Here is a 20513-nt window from a genome sequence, read left to right on the forward strand (position 1 = left end):
GCACACAAAGGACAAGCCACTCCATGTGTCAGGAGCTCCCCTGCCCCCAGGCGCCACTACTGTGCTGCACTCCACTCCCAGCAGCAGGTCACAGTAAAAGAAGTTGGGAAGCACTGATCTAGAATGTAGCACCCTTTACTTTTTGCATACTATCCGCTGTTTCTTTGTTACACCTGGACAATCACTTCATAGCAAAAATGGATTCACAAATACATCAAAATCACAGTGTTATCCATACTTAAAATTAAGAACCCTTTCATTTCTTAATTCCTGCTCTAGGCATTTTTTTTTCAGTCCAGATTCTAGGTCTTTGACCCACATTTACAGTTTCGCTGATTGAAGAGCATGTAGCCAACAGACCATTAAATTGTTGCAGCTGTAATTAAAAATATATTAGATCAGTAAAAATAGCATCATGCTCTGACATTTGATATCCAACAGACTTCTCAGCCTTCAAAACAAGAATATTTCCTGTTCACTTAATATCTTGTCTCTTGTCCTCCAGCTTATCTGTGTGATAATATGTACTAAAGACCCCAGTCCTCCACACCTAATCAGTCATAATCATCATCATATGTTAAAACTACTGGGGTCACAACTTGGAGCAAGAGTTTATTTTACAAACTTGATTCCCTGTTTTCTTTCTGTGAAGCATCTGTAAAAATGCATTTGTTAATGAATGTGTTCAATATTTTGAACACACATTGAGCAAACTCACATGCTGAAGAATTTTAGTTTTATCCATTGATGGTAAATAATTGGCTGTGGATTCCAAAGTATTCAGCAGTTTAATTCTGTATGATTGGTCACATGATGCTATTTCTCTTCCTTGACTGAACTAAACGGAGCATTTGAACAGAATGAGACAGTTGAGTTTTATATGACTAAGACCTGAAGATCTCTCTTCAGAAGATGACTAGAGACAACTGGACCTGCTTACTGATATAGGTGATTCACACTTACCCTCATCCCCCACCCTGCTTTTTCGACAGGGGTTGAACAAGTGTAAAAAGAATGAGATGACAAAATGAATGAAACAATAGTTACAACAGAAAGTTATTGTTTGAAGTTGTTAACAGCAAGCCCACACTATAAAAGGCTTGCTGAAATAGCTATCCCAGCAAAACGCTCTTAGTGAAAATGTAGCTGGAAGGCAGTAATTCTCCTGATACAGTTTACAATGGTTCTCCTGAAAACAATGGTAATTCCAGCAAACATGCTTTTTCACCAGTATATCTGTATTTACATTAGTGACATTTCTATACAAGCAACAACAACAAAAAAAGCATTACAATCACTCTAGTATGACTGTACTGGGAAGAGTTAAGTATAGACCTTGCCTCAGATGATGGGTAAATCAAGGAGTGCTGCCAGATCAGTACAAAAATGTAGTCCCTTGCTCCAGAGGTCTCTTCTGTATTTCACTTCTATTCCCAGCTAGTCAGCGTTAGGAGCATAGGACTGGAAGGAATCTCCTCGCTAATCAAGCCAGTCCCCTAGTATCACAGGTAGCCTCATCATGTAATTCCTTTCATAAACTGATTAAGATCCATCTTAAAACTGGCTCAGTGCTTTGTCCTACTGCTTCTATCTGAAGATTCCCTTAGAACCTCAGTCTCTGGACAGTTCAAAATTTCCTTTTAATTTCCAAACTGATTTAGTGTGTGCCCCCTTCTTAGTGCTAACATTATAAAGTAGCTTAAATACTACCTCTTCCTTGCAACCTCCCTCAATTTATTTGCTAGACAGAAAACATCAACATCTTCTAGTTTCCTTTTGCATTATAGGCTGCCCAACCCTATTACCATTAGAGTAGCTATCCTCTACACCCATAGAGCTTGATCTTTTGAAATGGGTGACTGGAACTTTCAGATGAGGTCCTGCCAGAGCCTCACACAATGAATGGCATTGGCACTTCCCTGTCTCTAAAAGCAATATCTCAAAAAGTACCATATTTTCCTTTTTAGTCCTGCATCAAATTGACAGCTTTTAGTCATCCTGTAATTAAGTATTCAATTTTTCTTGTACGATATTTCAGCCCTTCACTGTATTGACAATGCCTGCCAGCTGTGTGTCAATTAGAAATTTTATCAGCCCACTAGAACTTTTTTATGCCAAGCTCATTAATGGAAAAATTAAATTAGATCACTTGCAAGATCAACCTTTGAGAAACTCCTCTGGTAAACACTCTCCACTGTTTCTTTCACTTTACCTATATGCTTCTTGATTTCTAAAGGTATGTATAGACATTCAGGTAAGTTAGGGACAGGTTAGATGAAGTTAAAAACAGCCACCCAATCTAAGATAAGTTGGAATGGGGGATGGGGGACTAGTGAGAGGGGTTGGAGGAATCAGGGGGACAGTGGGGAGCAAGCAATATCTTCAGGGAGGGTTTGAAGGACTGGGAGAGGAAGGTGGGATCTGCTGGGGGGGTCATGGTGTCTGTGAGAGGGATCAGGGAAATTATGGGGCAGGCAGGGTCTATGGGGGGAATCAGAAGGCAATGGGAGCAGATGGGGTCTGCAGGGGCATTGGTGGGGCTGATGGGATAGTAGTGCAGTCTGTATGGGGCTTGAAGGGAATTGGGGAACTAGCAGGGTCCATGGAGAAGGTTTTTTGTGTTTTTTTGGGGGGGGGGGTTGCTGCTGTTGTTTTTAATTTTCCTTATTTCAAACCAAGTTTGCCCAGTCAAATTCCAAATCCATGAGTCAGTCCATAAGTGGCCCTACTACAGGCAAACATCCTCCACCCCCATCCAAGGCTTTGCTTCAGATGTTTCTAAATCCCTTGGCAGGCATCCTATGTGCAGGCCCAAGCCCAGAGGCTTGGGGTTCAGATGCCATATGGCCACAGGAGCAGGCTAGAGAGGAGTCTCCCCTTTCCATAAAGTGGGCATAAAGCCAAGAACCTTCCCACTCCAACAGTTAAGTGGGAGGTTTACCATACATTACCTTGGCAGGTACTATCCCCATGCCAGGAAAGCGGTCTTCTCTGACTGTGACTAGGAAGACTGCCTCAGTGATCATGGTGTTTCCCTTGCCAGGTAAGCATAGGACTATGCTTGATCTGAGCCATTGATAGAGTCCAGGAGGGTTGGGCACAATCAGAAAGGGCTAGCAGGGTCAGAGGTGGGGGGGGTCTCTTCCCCACCTCCAGACCCAGGGCTATTTTTAGAACCCCCTACCTCCCCCAGATAAACAACCCCCCTCTCCCATCCCATCTGCACCAACCCCAACTTACTTCAATCAGCTCTTGACATCAGTGAGCACCAATAAAGCCAGTACCAGGAGTGGCTTGCAGGATGAGGGGTTTGGTGGGCTTGTGGGGCCTGGCTGATCTACAGGGTGGAGTTGTCCACTTAGCTCTCTAGTTAGGTCAATCTCAGTTTAAGATGCACGCCAGGGTGAATTAAGTTAATTAAGGTGGCCATTTTTAACATGATCTAACCTCCCAAATGTCTGTACTTAGCCTAAGGCATCTCTTTCTCAGCTAATTAGTCCTTTTTTATTCCTTGTAGCCTCTTTGCTTATTCCTAATGGCATTTTTTGTAGGTGATTATTTATCCAAGTGGGTCTGGAATCCTTCCCTATTAGACTTTATCCCTTGGTCTGGGTATAGATTTAGGATCATGTTAACACCTTTGGCTGTGCAAATTTCTAGACTTCCTCTACATTCAAATCCCTCAACTCCCCCCTCCAACTGACTTCACTAGATCATTCCCTTAATTTTTCAAAAAATGCCCTTTTGAAATGGAGGGCCTTCATTACAGGCCTACCCTTGTTTATATAGCTTAAACTGAATCAATGTGTGATCACTCTATTCAAGGTTATTTTATATTTTTAGAAGTTATTAAGTGATGTAAGCATAACCTCTCTTTTTCCTCTTCTATTAATGTTTTCATCAGCTTTCATTTCCTTTTTCTGAGCCCTTTTACTAATATGGGATTTTTTCCATTATCTTCCTTTTCTTTGTGAATTTGAAAAATAGGGTTCTATCCATAGCGCCTTTCATCTACTTCTGCATGAAGATGAAGTCTGCTATCTCTCCTGGAACCAGCTTTTTGTTTTTGGTCTCTACTACCACCTTCTAAAGTGGCCTTTGAGGGATTTTTTTTAATAACATCCCATCTCTTTTGTTACACAACTGGAGATCAGCCCCATCAAGTCTTCTATTGCTTAGTTACATTACCCAAGAGTTCAAACTTTAAAATTAGCTTGTTCTGGGCAAAGTCCAGGGGTTTTTTATTCAATGGGTATATCATTTGCATGGATGTGGATCAAGTTTTAATGATCCTCTGTTATTAACCATCTGTCACTACAGGATTTTAGTCCAATGTGGGTGTAGAAGGACGATACTGAAGGCAAGCAACATTTTAAATGTGGGGTTTGTGATCTAACACCAAAACACAGAGAGTGTCCCCAATATGAAACAGAATTCATAAGCTTTATGTAACTTACTCAAATCTATCAAAGCATTGTTCCTTCAAACAGAGCTTGAGCTGCCTTCTGTTCCTTGGATTTCAAGAGCCACCAAAAAACTGTTGGAGCTGCAATGTGTAAAAGTAGCCAGCTTTTTCATGTTGTATCTAGTAAGTACAAATGGTTATTTGGTCTCTACTCGAGAGCCTGTGTTTCTTTCATATTACACAGAATGTGTTGTTTATAGAAGCAGAACAATTTGTGACAAGGACAGGACAGATCGGGAACACAGTGAAACAGAGGGGCACAGTAAGGCCTACCAAACCTGAAAAGGAAACAAGTCTGAGCCAGTGGGATTGAGAGTAGCAAATCAAAAAGGGGGTGGGGGGAGTGAAGGGGATAGATAAAAGGGATAACAATCCTGAGTTTTTTTTGGAAAATGGACTATGTTAACTCTATAGTAATAACATTAAAAGAATAGATCAGTATGTAAATTGTGAGAAAAAAGATGATGGTTTTAAATTGCTTTATGTGAGCTAAAACCTAGCAGCTCCTATGAAACCAGTAGAAGAAACAGTTCATCAGGATTACAGAAATTTTACAGGATCAGTTCTCTCCAAAGTCACTGATAACTGTTTGTTCCATTCTGTTTCTGTCCTTAAGTTATAAGGCACATTACAGGCCCATTGCATCCACTCTCAAGACCTCTTTCTCCAACCCACTTCAGAGTGTCTGAGGGTGATACCTCCCAACTGGCTCCATTGCTGCATTTCTGGGACTGGTGCTTATGAGCAGGAGCAGGAGGGTAGGGGGCCCTCCTAGAAGCACAAAGAAGGCAGGGTAGACAAACCTATAATCGTCATCAATTTATTATCAGACTGCTTTTTCGGGGTAACTAGCCCCTAACCAATGCAGTTTGTTTCCTCTCCTCCCCAAGGTGAGAACTGTGTGCAATACATAGATTTCTTTTTCTTTTTCTAGGGTTTGTTTTGTTTTTTAAGCATGTTTTTAGATGTACATGCTGCTGTATGTCCATAAAAGTGAACACAAGTCAAAAAATGTTCTATGAACTTAGAGACCAGACAATCTCTAATTCTTGTGAGTTTGTACTACAATCTTGAGTCACTCCTTAAGAAAGCTTAGTCTCCTTTCTCAGCATTTATGTTAGAAAGATTTACTGTGCTTGAAGAACCAAACTACTGACACCCTCTCTCATGGTGTACCAGTAGCTACTCTTTTAAGAGACTCTTATGAGAGACACCTGGGTCCTTCGTTAGTTGGTGCAGGTGCTCATGTTATACAACATGGACAGAATGTAGGCACTGGATAAATCAGACCACTGTTAGATCTTTGACTAAACAATACATCCTTGAGTTTTAAGTGTACCAGTAGATATGCTGGACCCAACCCATCATATTCCTTGAATATATTGGACCAAGGCCTTGAATTTGATTAAATGTTCCATGGGAAAACATTAAGAATGGAAGACAGGCTTGGTGTTCTGGTAGCCCAAAACCATTCCTGAGGAGATGAGCTGATCTGTCCCAATTACTTGATGTTCCTAAAGGGTTAATTTATTTGTTCCAAATATACAGGAGATAATAAAGTATTGTTTGGATTTTTTTACTGTATTGTGTTCCATTTTAAATCTTAGTCATTCCATTTGTCATTTGTTTTTCATAGATTCATATATTGTAAGGGGCTGGAAGGAACCTCACAAGATCATCGGGTCCAGCCCTCCCTGCACTAGACAGGAAAGACCCCAGCAAGGTGGCTGTCCAGTCTCCACTGAAAGATTTCCAATATAGGTGATTGCGCCACCTCTGGAGGGATTGTCCACAGTCTGGATACCCTGAGAAGAAGTTTTTCCTAGTGTTAATCCTGAAATGGTCTTCCAGGAGTTTGTGGCCATTATTCCTGGTTTTCTCCAAGGGTGCCCTGGTGAAAAGTTGTTCATCAAGCCTTTGATGTATTCCCCTGAAGTAGCAGTAAGCTGCAACCAAGTCCCCTCTTGGCTTTCTCTTTTTTAGGCTGAAGAGGCCCAAGTCCCTCAACCTTTCCTCATATGGCTTGCTTTGCAGGTCTCCAGTCATATGGGTGGCTCTTCTCTGGACTCTCTCAAGCTTTTCCATGTCCTTGCTGAAGTGTGGCACCCAGAAGCGGATGCCAGTACTCAAGCTGCTGTCTCACCAATGCTGAGTAAAGCAGAAGAATCACTTCCTTAATTTTGTTTGAGATGCGTCAGTTGATGCATGCTAGAGTATTGTTTGCCCTACTGGCTACAGTATCGCACTGCCGGCTCACGTTCACACTATGATCTATTATTACCCCTAGGTTCTTTTCAGTCGTGGTGCTAGTCAGTTTGGCACCACCAAGCCTGTAAGTATGTTGGGGATTGTTTGTCTCCAGATGGAGCATTTTACACTTCTCACTGTTGAACTTCATCTGGTTCTGAGACATGCAACTTGCCAGCCTGTCCAGGTTCGCCTGTATCTGCAGCCCATCTTCAAGTGTGATCATGCTCTGTCACAACCTGGTGTCATCCATGAACTAAGCCAGTGAGCTCTTCACCCCCATATCCAAAAAATCAATAAAGATGTTGAAAAGCACTAGACTTTCTGTAGGCTTTCAGAAATAATCAGACATTATAAAGAAGGTGAAGATGTAGAGACCAGTGATACTAAAAAACATTGCTAAAGGAAAACTTAACTATTCTGCATGTTGTTATAGTGAACATAACATAACTGTAAATGGTTTATGAGACATCTCCAAATTATGAAGCAAGAGGGTCATCTATTATTTGGCAGAAAATGGCCAAGGGAGCTTCAGCTGAATCTGGCACATGAAAAAATGACTGCAGGTTTCTAAATACAGAACAATACAAGTAAAGGTCAAACAAAAGAAATTCATTCCCATGCACAAAATGGTTGAAGTTTTGGAGGAGGCAGCTCATGGTCATTGGGTCATATCAGAACTAGAAAATATATGAAAATAAATATTGTGACTGGAGAAGGATCATTATTTAAATTCGAAAAATCTGAAGATCTTTGTCATGCAGCCAAAGTTGGAAGCAAAACTTCAGCAATTACACGACTGCAATTACATCCAAGGTTAGCTGAAGTGAATAGCACATCCCTCTAGTGCCAAAGATGAAAAATAACGGGGTTATCTGTATCTGTGATTTCACAGTTACCAGTAACTCAGCATCGCATAGGAATCGGTGACCTTTACAAAGAATAGAAGATATATTTGCCTCATTAGCTAGTTGTAAGCCTGGTAAACAGAAGTACTGACATAGATAAGGGCTGGCTTCACTGGAAGAGACTAGCAGCTGGACTGATAGCTCCACTTGTATTTGACAGTGAAGCATGGCTAGATATTACAGAGGATTCCTGACACTTGTGGTGTGTTTACACTGTCTGTATTCTACTATTAGGGCTGTTGCTGAGAAGCAAGTCCTGACTATTTGCTCCCACTCAGTATATGGCAAAGCCCATAAATGAAGAACTGTAGGCCATTTAGACGGGCCCACTGTAGCCCACCTAAAGAAATGTAGCCTACCTGAGCACATACAAGGCAGACAGCTGAGAATGACATTGGGGCACATTCTAAGCTGGCTATGCTACCTCATCTTTGGCATTTCATGAACGGAAGGGGCATGCTTCTTGCCAGTGAACCCAACTTCGGAACTGATTCAATGTAGACCTTAATACCAAGCTTTATCTGTCAGGGAATAGGCAGATTATTTCTAAGTGAGGTGCTTATTTTAATTACTTCCTACTAATTGGCACACAATAGCCATATCAAAGAAGATTAGATGTTTTTTTACTTCACAGCATTTCCTCCAAAGTACAGTGAAGACACAATTCTGTTTCCTTTTGTGCAAACAATGGCAGCTTTTTCTAGCCATATCATTGACATGTGCGCCATGGGCTGCCTTTTTATTATCCCTACACTGTGGGTGTGTAGGCATACTTGCTTAGGCATCGTTGCCTATGTACTGGCTGGGTAGCAACATAGCCACATGAACTTACCCTTTTTGGATGTGTAAATGCATCAAAGTTCGGACCATACAGCCAATCAAAATTCCACAGCTAATGAGGGAAATAAGAGGACCTTCATACATTTTGAATCAGTGCTTCTTCAAGTTCCCAGCACAATGTTCAAGCCACCAAAGCCACGTTAGACAGCATCTAGACCTTTCTCCATTGCTCCTTTAAGAGGGATCTTCTTGAAATAGCCTCACTTTGCACACCACCATTTTGAGGATTCATGAAAAAAGTGTGCCCTGCTTGCAGGAGGTAGTGCTGCAGGCCTGAGATGTCCAGTGCTTGCGGCAGAATTTCATGATGACCAAGGACACTTTCCTGAATCTCTGTGAAGAGCTTACTCCAGAACTAGTGTTCAAGTACACCAATGTGAACACACTCTTATCTATTTAGAAGTGTGATTATCCTTGTTTTGGAGGCCTACTACCCCTGATTGCTACTACTCAGTAACTAACCAATTTTTTTGTGAGCAGCTGAACTATTGGAGCTGATATGAGAGAAGTGTGTTGCTATTAGAAAAATATGCTGTAGCTGAATGTGGCAAAACTTGCCAGTCCTCAAGAGATTACTGATTCTTTTGTATGCATGAACTTTCCCAGTTGCAGTAAAGAACTGATGGAACCCAGACACAGAAATAACTGGCTAGGCTTCTGTATTACCGACTGCATGTACGTGAGTTGTTACTGTGCAGTCATTTAGTACATGCATAACCAAGTACTAAATGACTGCGCAGTACCCAGCGTTACTGTGCAGTAGCATCCCCACGTTTTTTTTTTAGATGGTACTGTGCAGTAGCAACGAGCTACTGTGCAGTAGTGTCACCTCATAGTTAGTGCCTGCCAATACTATGTGCAGTAACATCTCATGTAGATGCTGCCACAGAGAAGGACCTGGGGTTATAGTAAACCATAAGCAGAATATGAACCAATGGTGTGGTCTTGTTGCAAGAAAAGCAAACAGCACGCTGCATTGTATTAACAAAAGTATCACAGTATCCATATGCTCTGACCTTAATTTTTGCCAGGGGGTCTGCTCCAGCCATGCCACTCCCTTACCTCCAGTAGCATGGCTGGAGCGGAGCAGAGATGAGCAGAGCCTGAGGGGACATGGGGTGGATGCAGGCTACCCACTGTGGAGTTGGGGCTTCCCACTCTGCTGCCTTTCCCCCAGGAGCCCTGCATCAGCCACTTCTCCACGGAGAGGCACCCCCTGCCCACCCAGAAACAGTGGAGGGCACAACTCTTCACCACTGCCCCTGCTGCTGCTAGACAGGGGCCATCTCACCATGGTGGCATGGCCAGTGCAGGGCTCCTGGGACAGAGGCCAGCAGGGTGGGTAGCCCTGAGCCCAGAGCGGGCAGCTCACATCCACCCCCACCCCGCACTCAAATCTGGGAGGCATGTGCCCACCTCCTCCCCATGCCTTCCTCCCTGGGAATGTGCACAGTGGCAGGGAGCCAGCAACCCCCCTTCCCCCAGCTGCCTGGATGAACTGCCTGCAGCTCTGTCCTGCTCCTGGCCCTGGGCCCCATGCACTGCCTTGGCTGGGCACTTGCCCCCAGGCCCTGCCCCACTCCCTCCCTCACTGTGGGGGCCTCAATCTATGCCCCACCCCCCACATAGACTTACCTGCAGGCACCTGGGAGCTGCTCTCCACCGCTGCCTAGGGCTGTATTCCTGGCCATGTGTATGTATGTGTGTACACACATGCACATGGTGCTCCCTGTATCCTGCTCCCCACAAACCCTTGCAGGCTGGAACTCTGCCAATCTGCAAGGGGAAAACTGCCATTTCCTGTGTTTTTCCACAGTGAACCAAAAACCCAGATCCCTGCACAATACTGGCAATCTGGGATAAATGCTGTCTTGGAGGACCAGGCTGCATGGGACTTGATGTTCACATTCCAGGACTGTCCCACCCAATTAGGGATGGGTGGTCACCATACCCTCTTCACAAGGGGGGCCAGGGCCATTATACCCCACATACTCAGTGCCTATGACAGTATTACTTGCAGATGAAAAAAAAGTTATTCTTCTGCTCTGTTTAGCACTGGTGAGGTCTCATCTGGAGTACTGTGTCCAGTTTTTGGTCCCACACTTCAAGGCTTTTGGGGACATGACTAGGAGTGATGGCACATGGGCAGATCCAGAAACTTGAAAAAAGGGGTGCAGGAGTTGTCATCACTCCCTCCAGGAGAGGTTACAGCCCCTTTCACCCCACGCCCATCAAGCAGACTACACAATGGAAGCAGCTGCTGGGGATTTTTTGGAGTCTCCAAAGCAGATAAGCACCTTCCCTTCCCATTCCTCTCTCCCCCTCTCCAGTAGGAGTTGTCTAGAGTTTTCCTCTGGGTGTAAGAAGGAGGAACCCACCCATTGCCACTGCTATCTCCAGTTGACCCAGGGGTAAGGAAGCACCATGGCGTTCCTGCCCCACTCCAGCTGGGAGCTTCAGTTAAGTGGCAGCATGGGATGCAAGGCCTCCCAAGAAACAGCAACAGTGGCGGGCAGGTCCCCCTTCCAACACTTGCTTCTGGACCATGAGGAACAAGCACTGGGTGTACAGGGAGGAGAAGCTCTTGGAAGCTGCTGCCACTGCTGTCTCCAGCTGAGCTGAGGCAGGAAGGACTCAGGAGTGTTTCTCCCAGCTCCTGCCAGTGTCTGTGGGAAGTGGTTGCACAGGAAGCCTGGTCCCTGCTCCCTTCCTCTCCACCGTTTTTCTTCCACAGGCCTGAGAGCTCCAGCTCAGAAGCAGCTATTCAGAGTGCCAGGCAACCGCCATCCCCAGACCTTCCCAGCACTCTATGCAACTGCCCTCCACAGCTGAAGCCCCCAGGGCAGCAGGGGAAATACAGTAGTGGGGAGGGAGCAGTGACCTAGCACCCCATGCAGCCAGTTCTCATGACCCACAGCTGTAGTAGGGCAGGAATGGTCCTGGGGCTTCCCTGGCCACCCAGGTGATCTGGGGACAGTAGCAAGAGCTGGTGGGTCCCCTCTTCCTTACCTGCCCCCCATTTGGTTCCACTGGGTGTCCCACTCTAGCCCAGGGCTCCAGCCATGCTTCAGATACCAGAGTCCTGGGTAAATGGAGCCGCTGGTACATAACCTTTACTGTGGAAAGGGGAGTGACCACATCACTGCACCCCCTTGGGTCAGCTCCTGCAATGGCTGCAACCTGCAGCAGAGCAAAATTTAAGTTGGAGATTAGAAATAACTTAGTCAAGCATTGGAAAAGGCTGCCTAGAGTAGTGGAATTTCCATCCTTGAAAATTTTCAGGAGCAAATTGAACAGATGCTTGGCAGGGATAGTTTAGTCAAGGATAATGGTCTGAACGCTCCCGCAGGTTCTTGGCCAGAGCGCAGGACCTCCATCTAACCCAGGAGGTGCACAGCCCCACCAGGGGGGACGCCTTGTTGGACCTAGTGCTGGCCACGGGTGATGACCTGGTGAGGGGGCTGCGGGTGCTCGACCACCTGGGCGACAGCGATCATCGCCTGCTGGAATTCACCATCCAGCGCAAGGTGGCAAAGGCATGCAGTAAGGCAGCAGCCCTAGATTTTAGGAGGGCAGACTTCAACAAGCTAAGGAGGATAGTTGGAGAAGTGCTGAGGTCCCGGGGGGGAGGGGAGCCAGGTGTCCAAGGAGAGTGGTCGCTCCTTAAGGAGACGATCCTCCAAGCCCAAAGGAAGGTAATCTCAATGAGGATCAAAGGGAGCAGGAAAGCACACAAGCCTCTGTGGCTCACCAAAAGCATCTGGGAATGTCTCCTTGCTAAAAAGGAGGCTTATACCCAGTGGAAAGAAGGGGTCATCACCAGGGAGGACTATTCTGTAGTTGCTTGGGGATGTAGGGGGGCAGTTAGGAAGGCCAAGGCAGAGATGGAACTGGGACTAGCTTCCCAGATTAAGGACAATAAGAAGTCTTTTTTTAAATACATAGGGGGTAAAAAGAAGGTCCCGGGTAATGTGGGGCCCTTGCAGGATGACATGGGTAACGTGGTCGTCACACCAGATGGCAAAGCTAACAAGTTTAACGATTTCTTTGCCTCTGTCTTCCTAAGTAGGGACCAGAACAGTCACCCCCCTGCTGGGCCCCCCTCGGGCCCCGGGGGAGGCACACATGGGCCAAGGGTTAGCAAGGATTTAGTTAGGGAGCTTCTGGAGGGGTTGGACGTATTCAAGTCAGCCGGCTTGGATGATCTCCACCCTAGAGTTCTAAAGGAACTGGCCGAGGTCATTGCAAGTCCCCTGGCACAACTTTATGAGCACTCGTGGTGCTCTGGTGAGGTACCGGAGGACTGGAAGAGGGCCAACGTGGTCCCCATCTTCAAAAAAGGCAGGAAGGAGGACCCGGGAAACTATAGGCCGGTTAGTCTCACCTCGATCCTAGGCAAGCTGTTCAAGAAAATTACGCTGGCACACATCCAGGAGGGGCCAGCAGGGGACTGCATGCTTAGGGGCAACCAACACGGGTTCATCAGTGGCAGGTCCTGTCAGACCAACCTGGTGGCCTTTTACGATCAGATCACCAGATCAGTAGATGCAGGGGTTGCAGTGGATATAATCTTCCTGGACTTCCGGAAGGCTTTTGACACTGTCTCTCACCCCGTTCTTATTAAGAAACTGGGGGGCTGTGGTGCAGACACCCACACAGTCAAATGGGTCGCCAACTGGCTGGAGGGCCGCACCCAGAGGGTGGTAGGTAGTGGATGGGTCCTTCTCAACTGGAGGGATGTGGGCAGTGGGGTTCCGCAGGGCTCGGTCCTCGGGCCCGCACTGTTCAACATCTTTATCAGCGATTTGGATGAGGCGGTAAAAAGCACCCTGTTCAAATTTGCTGATGACACTAAGATGTGGGGGGACATGGGCACATTGGAAGGATGCAACAGGCTACAATCAGACCTCGACAGGTTACAAGGGTGGGCGGATGAGAATAGGATGGGATTCAACACAGACAAGTGCAAGGTGATGCACCTCGGGAGGAACAACCGGCACCATACCTACAGGTTGGGGAACTCCCCTCTTGTCAGCACGGAGGCGGAAAGGGATCTGGGGGTCATCATTGACTCCAAGATGAACATGGGCCGGCAGTGTGGAGAGGCAGTCAGGAAGGCCAACCGCGCCTTGGCATGCATCCACAGATGCATCTCGAGCAGGTCCAAGGAGGTGATCCTCCCCCTCTATGCAGCACTGGTCAGGCCGCAGCTGGAGTACTGCGTCCAATTCTGGGCGCCGCACTTCAAGAGGGATGTCAACAGCATGGAGAGGGTCTAGAGGAGGGCCACTCGTATGATCAGGGGACAGCAGGGCAGGCCCTATGAGGACAGGCTGCGGGACCTGAACCTGTTCAGCCTCCAAAAGAGAAGGCTGAGGGGGGATCTAGTGGCCTGTTATAAACTAGTCAGGGGGGATCAGCACGTATTGGGGAAGTCACTGTTTCCCCGAGCGCCGCCAGGAGTGACCAGGAATAATGGTCACAAGCTGGCAGAGGGTAGGTTTAGGTTAGATATCAGGAGGCGCTACTTCACGGTCAGGGCGGCTAGGGTCTGGAACCAACTTCCAGGAGAAGTGGTGCAGGCTCCTACCCTGGGGGTGTTTAAGAGGAGGTTAGATGAACATCTTGCTGGGGTCATTTGACCCCAGTATTCTTTCCTGCCATGGCAGGGGGTCGGACTAGATGATCTGCTCAGGTCCCTTCCGACCTTACAAACTATGAAACTATGAAACTATAATGCTGCCCTGAGCAGAGGGCTTGACTAGATGATGTAGTGAGGTCTAGTTCAGCCCAACTTTCCTATGATCCTCTTACAACTAGTATTATTACTTGTCCATCTACATTCACAAATAGGAAGGCCTGTCTCTCCATTTGGTTCCAAGGTTTTGCCGATCATCATGGTAAATTCACACCATTCATGGTGATGAGTCTGGAAAAATTCACAGCATTATTCTTTTTAGGAATTCCTGCATGTTTCCTTTAATAAAAAAGGAGTTTTGCTTCCAAGATTAAATGTAACAGGTACTGATACAGTGTTATCGTTCATGCTCCTGTAATCATTTCCTGAGAGACCCTGATTACCCTTTACCACCATTGCTAATGTAACCTATACTAGAAATCTGGATTGTAGAAAAGAACTATTTACCAATAAACAGATGAAGGGGGTCATCAGGGGAAGGGATGGAAGATGGCAATCACTAACTAGAAGGCTGCTGAGCAGTACTTGCCTGAAAATATTACAGCTTACAATATTCTATAGTGTCGATGAGAACAAAGGAAAAAGAGCCTCTAAGACAGTTCAGAGGCAGAGATTCAGAGACTTTTGGGGACACTCCTATACAACACGTACAAGAGGTAACATAACATTTATTGGGGACATAATCTCATTCTAGTATAGACAGGAAATTTAAGTGCTACCAGAGGCCCAGTTTTTGTCCTTAGATATTTTTAAAGCTATCGTTATACTCTTCATTTTAATGGAGAAATGCATGAAGTCCAACTCTTGTTCCATTTGACTGTCCCTTTAATGATTCTGATCAAAAAACTGTTTATGGTGTAATGTCTGCACTATGGGCTTTCTTGAACTTTAGTCTCTCGTGGGATGAGGTGACCCAGAAGCCTAGCACAACTCCAGTGGCATGCAAATATTAAGCATGCTGACTCCTAGACTGTGCAAGCAGAACTAGCCAAGACCTGGCTGCCTGTCAGCATTTAAATTGGAAGGGGGCATCCAGTCTCAAAGCAGTAGATGTCACAGAGGAAAAACACCCAGGCAAGCCAAAGGTAGAGGACAAAATAGTGTAGGAAAGCAGTTGGAAGACTGTAATAATAATTTTCAGTACAGGTGCCTGAAGGCTGCGATGATATAACTTACTGCAAGGTGAATGTGCTGCCCATATCAACAAAGTAAAAAAAAAAGTCACAATAATTCAACAGTTATTTCACACTAAGGAATTATACTGTGCAGACACAGGGGTCTATTTTTTAACAGTGCAAATCTGTTTACTACAAAGTAAAACCTTTGAGCACATAAACCCTTAGGTTTTATACTGCTCATGGGAGTGAATTGTGAAAAGCACCTTGAGACCCTCCATAAGATATATGTGAGACTGCTTGAATCAACTCTAACACTATACAAAGAAAAAATGTGACTGCTTCAAAGGCTCAAGGCTGTATCATTGACAGAGATGGTTTGCATAAATCACAAGACAAAGCTGAAGCTATCATTAAGTCTCCCCGATCACAAGCTGTGTTCTACCATTTACCTTTTGGGGGATAGTTAGTGATTTCCATAAGTTCTTGTCTAACCTAGCAACGTTACATCACCTAAATCAGTGGGGGCAACCTTTTTGGCAGGCATGCCACAAAATAGCCTGCATCCTCCACAGATGCCACTCTGATTCCTTTCTCTTACCTAAACTGCTGTTTAGCTTTCTGTTCCCTAACAAAGCTGCTGCTCTGCTTTCTCCTCCCTGCCCTGTGCTCCCTGCCTGATACGATACTCTGCTTTCTTCCCTATCTGCCCCTCACCAATCTTCCACGTGCCATATACAGACACTGCCTGTGCCACTTGTGATACCCATGCCACAAGTTGGCCACCCCTGCCCTAAATATATTGCTATGAAACAGTGCACCAAAGTTTTTGATAAGACCAAAAACTTTGTGTCATCTGAAAGGATTCTTACACATGAAATCTTTGATCATAAAATTAGCCTGTAAATTCCCAGTAAAGAATATGCACAATAATTTCATACATGATCAAGCTGAAAGGCCTATTACCTTTTCTTCTGGCCTCTGACAGGACAAAGTGACCTTTTTTAGAAGAGGGTGGAGCCTTGTTTGGCAATGAGGTGCAACTAGAGGGAATCGGACTCCTGGGCAGAATCCCAGCTGGGAACATTGAGAAAAGGTTGCTGCCTGAGAGAGAGGGAGAAGCCTGAATCAAAAGAGGCAAAACTATTTTCATTTTCATTACCTTTGTTGAAGGGAGTGGCCTGAACTTTGAGTTACAGGAAAACTCCAAATAAAGAACCTGTTTGCTTGAACTCTGAAAGAGGTGTGTCCAACCCCTCTTTAAACCAGTGGACAGAAGCAGAGATATACCCACACGTTTCTCTGCCTCAAGTGGCAGCCACGCATGGGGCGGCACCAGTGACTGGGCTATTGGTGTAGTATCAGTCAGGCTGGCAAAGCACTGGCTGCTGTTTCTATGCGCCTCGCTAAGTTGGTGCCCAGGGGTGTTGCCCCTTCCCCCTGCCTCCTTAGCTACATGATTGGGAAGAAGGCAAAATCATATCATATCTCTTATCTCTGCAAATTATGCTAAAACTAAGGAGTTAAAAAGCAAAATGGATCACCTACCACCACATTCAGGCCAGGTATAGACATTACACTTTCCCCTGTATAAGTGATTGCAATTCAGTCTATACCCATAATAGAACAGAATTTCAGCATGCAAACTGGTCTAAAAATAGCAGAACTCAGTCCAAGATCTGCTGCCCCTGCCCCCATCTCCCCCAAAGGGTCAATGTGTGTTCTGTTTGTCAGTTTTAAAGAAAAAAAGGAGTATTGATAATGGCTTCAGCAAAAGTAGAGAGGTGGGCAATATTCATAGATGCTCAGTTTAAGGGTACCAGTGAATATATGAAGGCAGACTGCTCATGATGCTTGCTGTTGAAGGTGGCAGTTAATGATAGGGAAGTGGAACCACAAACACTGATATATATTCTATGCTGCCAGTGGTAGAGTCCATAACACAACAAAATGAAAAGTGATACACAAAATAAGAACTGATAGCTAGAAAGTGTAAATTAGTACATGGAATCATGTGCACAAACAATGGTTTCCAACTCTCTTTACTTGAAGAAAACTGGTAAGAAGTAATCAAGGTTGTCCAACATAGAGCTAGAGCAGTTATTCTTTTAAAGGTCGGGTTATATATACTCCAAGAAGCTTGTATAATCTGTAAGGGTGCTTACACATAAAAAATTTAATTATAAAGTTAGCCTGTGACAATTCCCTGTAATCAATAACCTCAATAATTGAACAGTATACAAATGAAAGTAATTGCCAAAAACACTCAAATAAAGGAAATGGACAAACAGGCCATATCCAGATGAGCACACCACACAGCCAGGAATTCTCCACACTTCTAGCTTGCAGCGTGGGGGTGGGTTTTTTGACCCTGGGAGACCTCAGGGTAAACAAAAAATCACAGGTGTGGAAAAAAAAACAGAGCAACGCATGTGGTGGCAGCATGCACCTCCCAAAACTGGAGCCTGGCCAATCAGAGCCACGCTTCAGCTGCTGGCCAGGTTCCCAGCTGCAGGAGCGCCATGGCTGCAGCTTCCCTGGCTCCCAGGTAAGACTGCTGGGGCCAGCACAGTTGTTGGCCTCAGCCTCCCCTATCCCACCCAGGATAACCTGCAACGTGCCAGCCGGTGTGTTGCACAGGCTTTCCTCAAGGAAAAGTAGCAGCAGCACAAGGTGTGCCACTGTTCCTTGTCCCCAGGGAAACAAACGTCCATGCTGGTGTGAATGCAGTCATAGTGTCAAAGTTGGCAGCAAATGCAACAGCTATTAAACAAATTCTATTATCACCATGGTAGTAACTTATCAGAGTGAATCTACATCCATTAAGACACATTTTTGATGGTTGGATTGTCTATTCTAAACAGCCTGAAGTGTTCTGAATGAATTCAGCTAAATCAGTACAAACAGCCATAGCAGAAGCAATCATAATGTGGGCCCTGTCAGATGCCAATGAATCCGTGAATTCTGCTAAAACCCTATCAGCAATGACCTGAAAATGTATAGAACGCAAACTGCTAACTCACAACAGGTTGATGTGCTGTGTCCCAACCATAGGCCCTTTTCAGGACCGGTGCTGACAGTCATCTCTGTAAACAAGGAGGATTTCACAGGAGTCAAACAGGACATTGTTTCCAGGATTTGGACCAACTACAGTGGTCATGTGCTCTGTCTCTAGGAGACACATAGAGACCCAAATAGCAATAGGTCATTCATTCCCTAGGATAAGATTAGCCATTGAAAGGCAGCATGAGAAATATGGCAGTGCTATTTTCATAAAACCAGACATCATCATCAACACAGCATTGACGACAGAACAAAATGACATTGAAATCTTGACCATCAATATGGACAACATCTCAATAACATCTGTTTATAAGCCTCCAGGGAAGTGTTTTGCCTTTGTGAGCCTAGGAAACCTAGACCATGAAAAAGCACACATGATCACTGGTGACTTTAAAGCCACAGTGTCACATGCAAAAACTATAAGAACGGCAACTTGGTCAAGATGTGGTCTGAGACAGACTACCTAAGCCTGATCCAAGACTCCAAGCTATCTGACTAGGTCCTGATAGAGACGAAGCTATAATCCAGACCCCAGCTGTGTTGATAACAATATAGAAGTTATGTGCAGAAAAAAGCCATGCTGGAACCCATCCCCCTACACTGCACAGACCAGTCACTATCAGTGTCACAGTTACCATAACTCCAAATATAGCATGAATACATAGATGCTGCAATGTTAAGGCAGCAGGCTGGAGAAACATTTCAAAAGACTTTAACAAAAAACTGACATACATTGAACCAGTCTCAGATCATTACAACTTCTCCATGCATGCATTGAACAAAACTACCAAGAGGTATATATCTTGAGGATGCAGAACTGAGTATATACCAGTATGGGAGTATATATTACTCTGATACTAACAGATGATTACAAAATCATGCCACCAAATATTTCAAAGAGATCCTTTCTCAGAAGACACTGTTGCAGCAGGGACAGCCCTAAGTAACAAGCTCCAAGAAGAAAGGCAATGGAAATGGGAAGAATTGATCAAAGGAACAGATATGACCCACACTAGCAGGAAAGCATAGTTAACCATTTGCAAGCTGAGTAACAACCCAAAGAATGCACAGCAATACCACCACATCATAGTCAACCAGGTGGCTCACCAACTTCTGCTCAATGGTAAAGCTTTGAACAAACAGACTAAAATATGGATACGACAGCAAGCTGATCTGTAGGAAAATCATTTTAGCACACCATACACAATGAATGAACTTGATGATGAAATAAATCACTTGAAGAATGACAAAGAAGCTGGATTTGACAAGATATGCACAGAGCAGATCAAACACTTTGATCCTGCAACCAAGTTATGGATATTATGCCTTTTTAACAAATGCTTATCAACCCTTAGAATACCTAAATTATGGTGACAAGCCCATGTAATAGCTCTATTAAAGCTAGAAAAGGATGCCTTTGACCCAGAGATCTTTAGGCTTCTGTGCCATCTTTATAAACTTTACGAATGCCTTGTTCTCAATTGCCTGTCACCTCATATTGAATAACATCTAATACCAGAACAGGCTGAACTTAGATCAGGCAAGTCCTGCACTGCCCAAATACTAAACATCACCCAGCACACAGAAGATGTATTCTAGAAAGTGATGTAACAGGTGCTGTGTTTATAGACCTATCAGCAGCATATGACACAGTCAACCACTGAAACACGCTTGCCAAAGTCTATGATATGACAATCAACTGCCACCTTCTGCAGATCACCATATTACATAGAAATGTGCAAGAAATGGAGCCACTGGAGACAACAATGAAACAGCCTTCCATAGGGTAATGTGCTAGCACCAATCCTTTTTAACATATTGTAGCAGGTGCTTGCTACTTGAAGAATGACAAAGAAGCTGGATTTGACAAGATATGCACCGAGCAGATCATATTGTAGCAGGTGCCGGTTGCTGGGGCAACCAGGGGAAGCAAGTAGCCAACACCTGCGTGGTCAGCTGACAGGAAGGGGCAGGGCCTGGCTCTTATATAAGCCACAGGTGGAAGCCAGGGAGGACCCTGCCTGCGACCAAAGGAGAAGGAGCTCTGCCCTGAGTGAAGAAAGGGAAAAGCCTGAAGGTGGGTGCAGCTGGTGATATGGAAGAGAGAAGGAGCCCTTGTGGTGTGGCTCACAGGATGTTTTAGCCATGAAGCCTAGATTTAAGTTATGACACGGAGG

The sequence above is a fragment of the Crocodylus siamensis genome, chromosome 4 (genome assembly GCF_052110815.1).
Source record: "Crocodylus siamensis isolate JL-2025a chromosome 4, ASM5211081v1, whole genome shotgun sequence".
In the NCBI taxonomy this organism is placed as follows: Eukaryota; Metazoa; Chordata; order Crocodylia; family Crocodylidae; genus Crocodylus; species Crocodylus siamensis.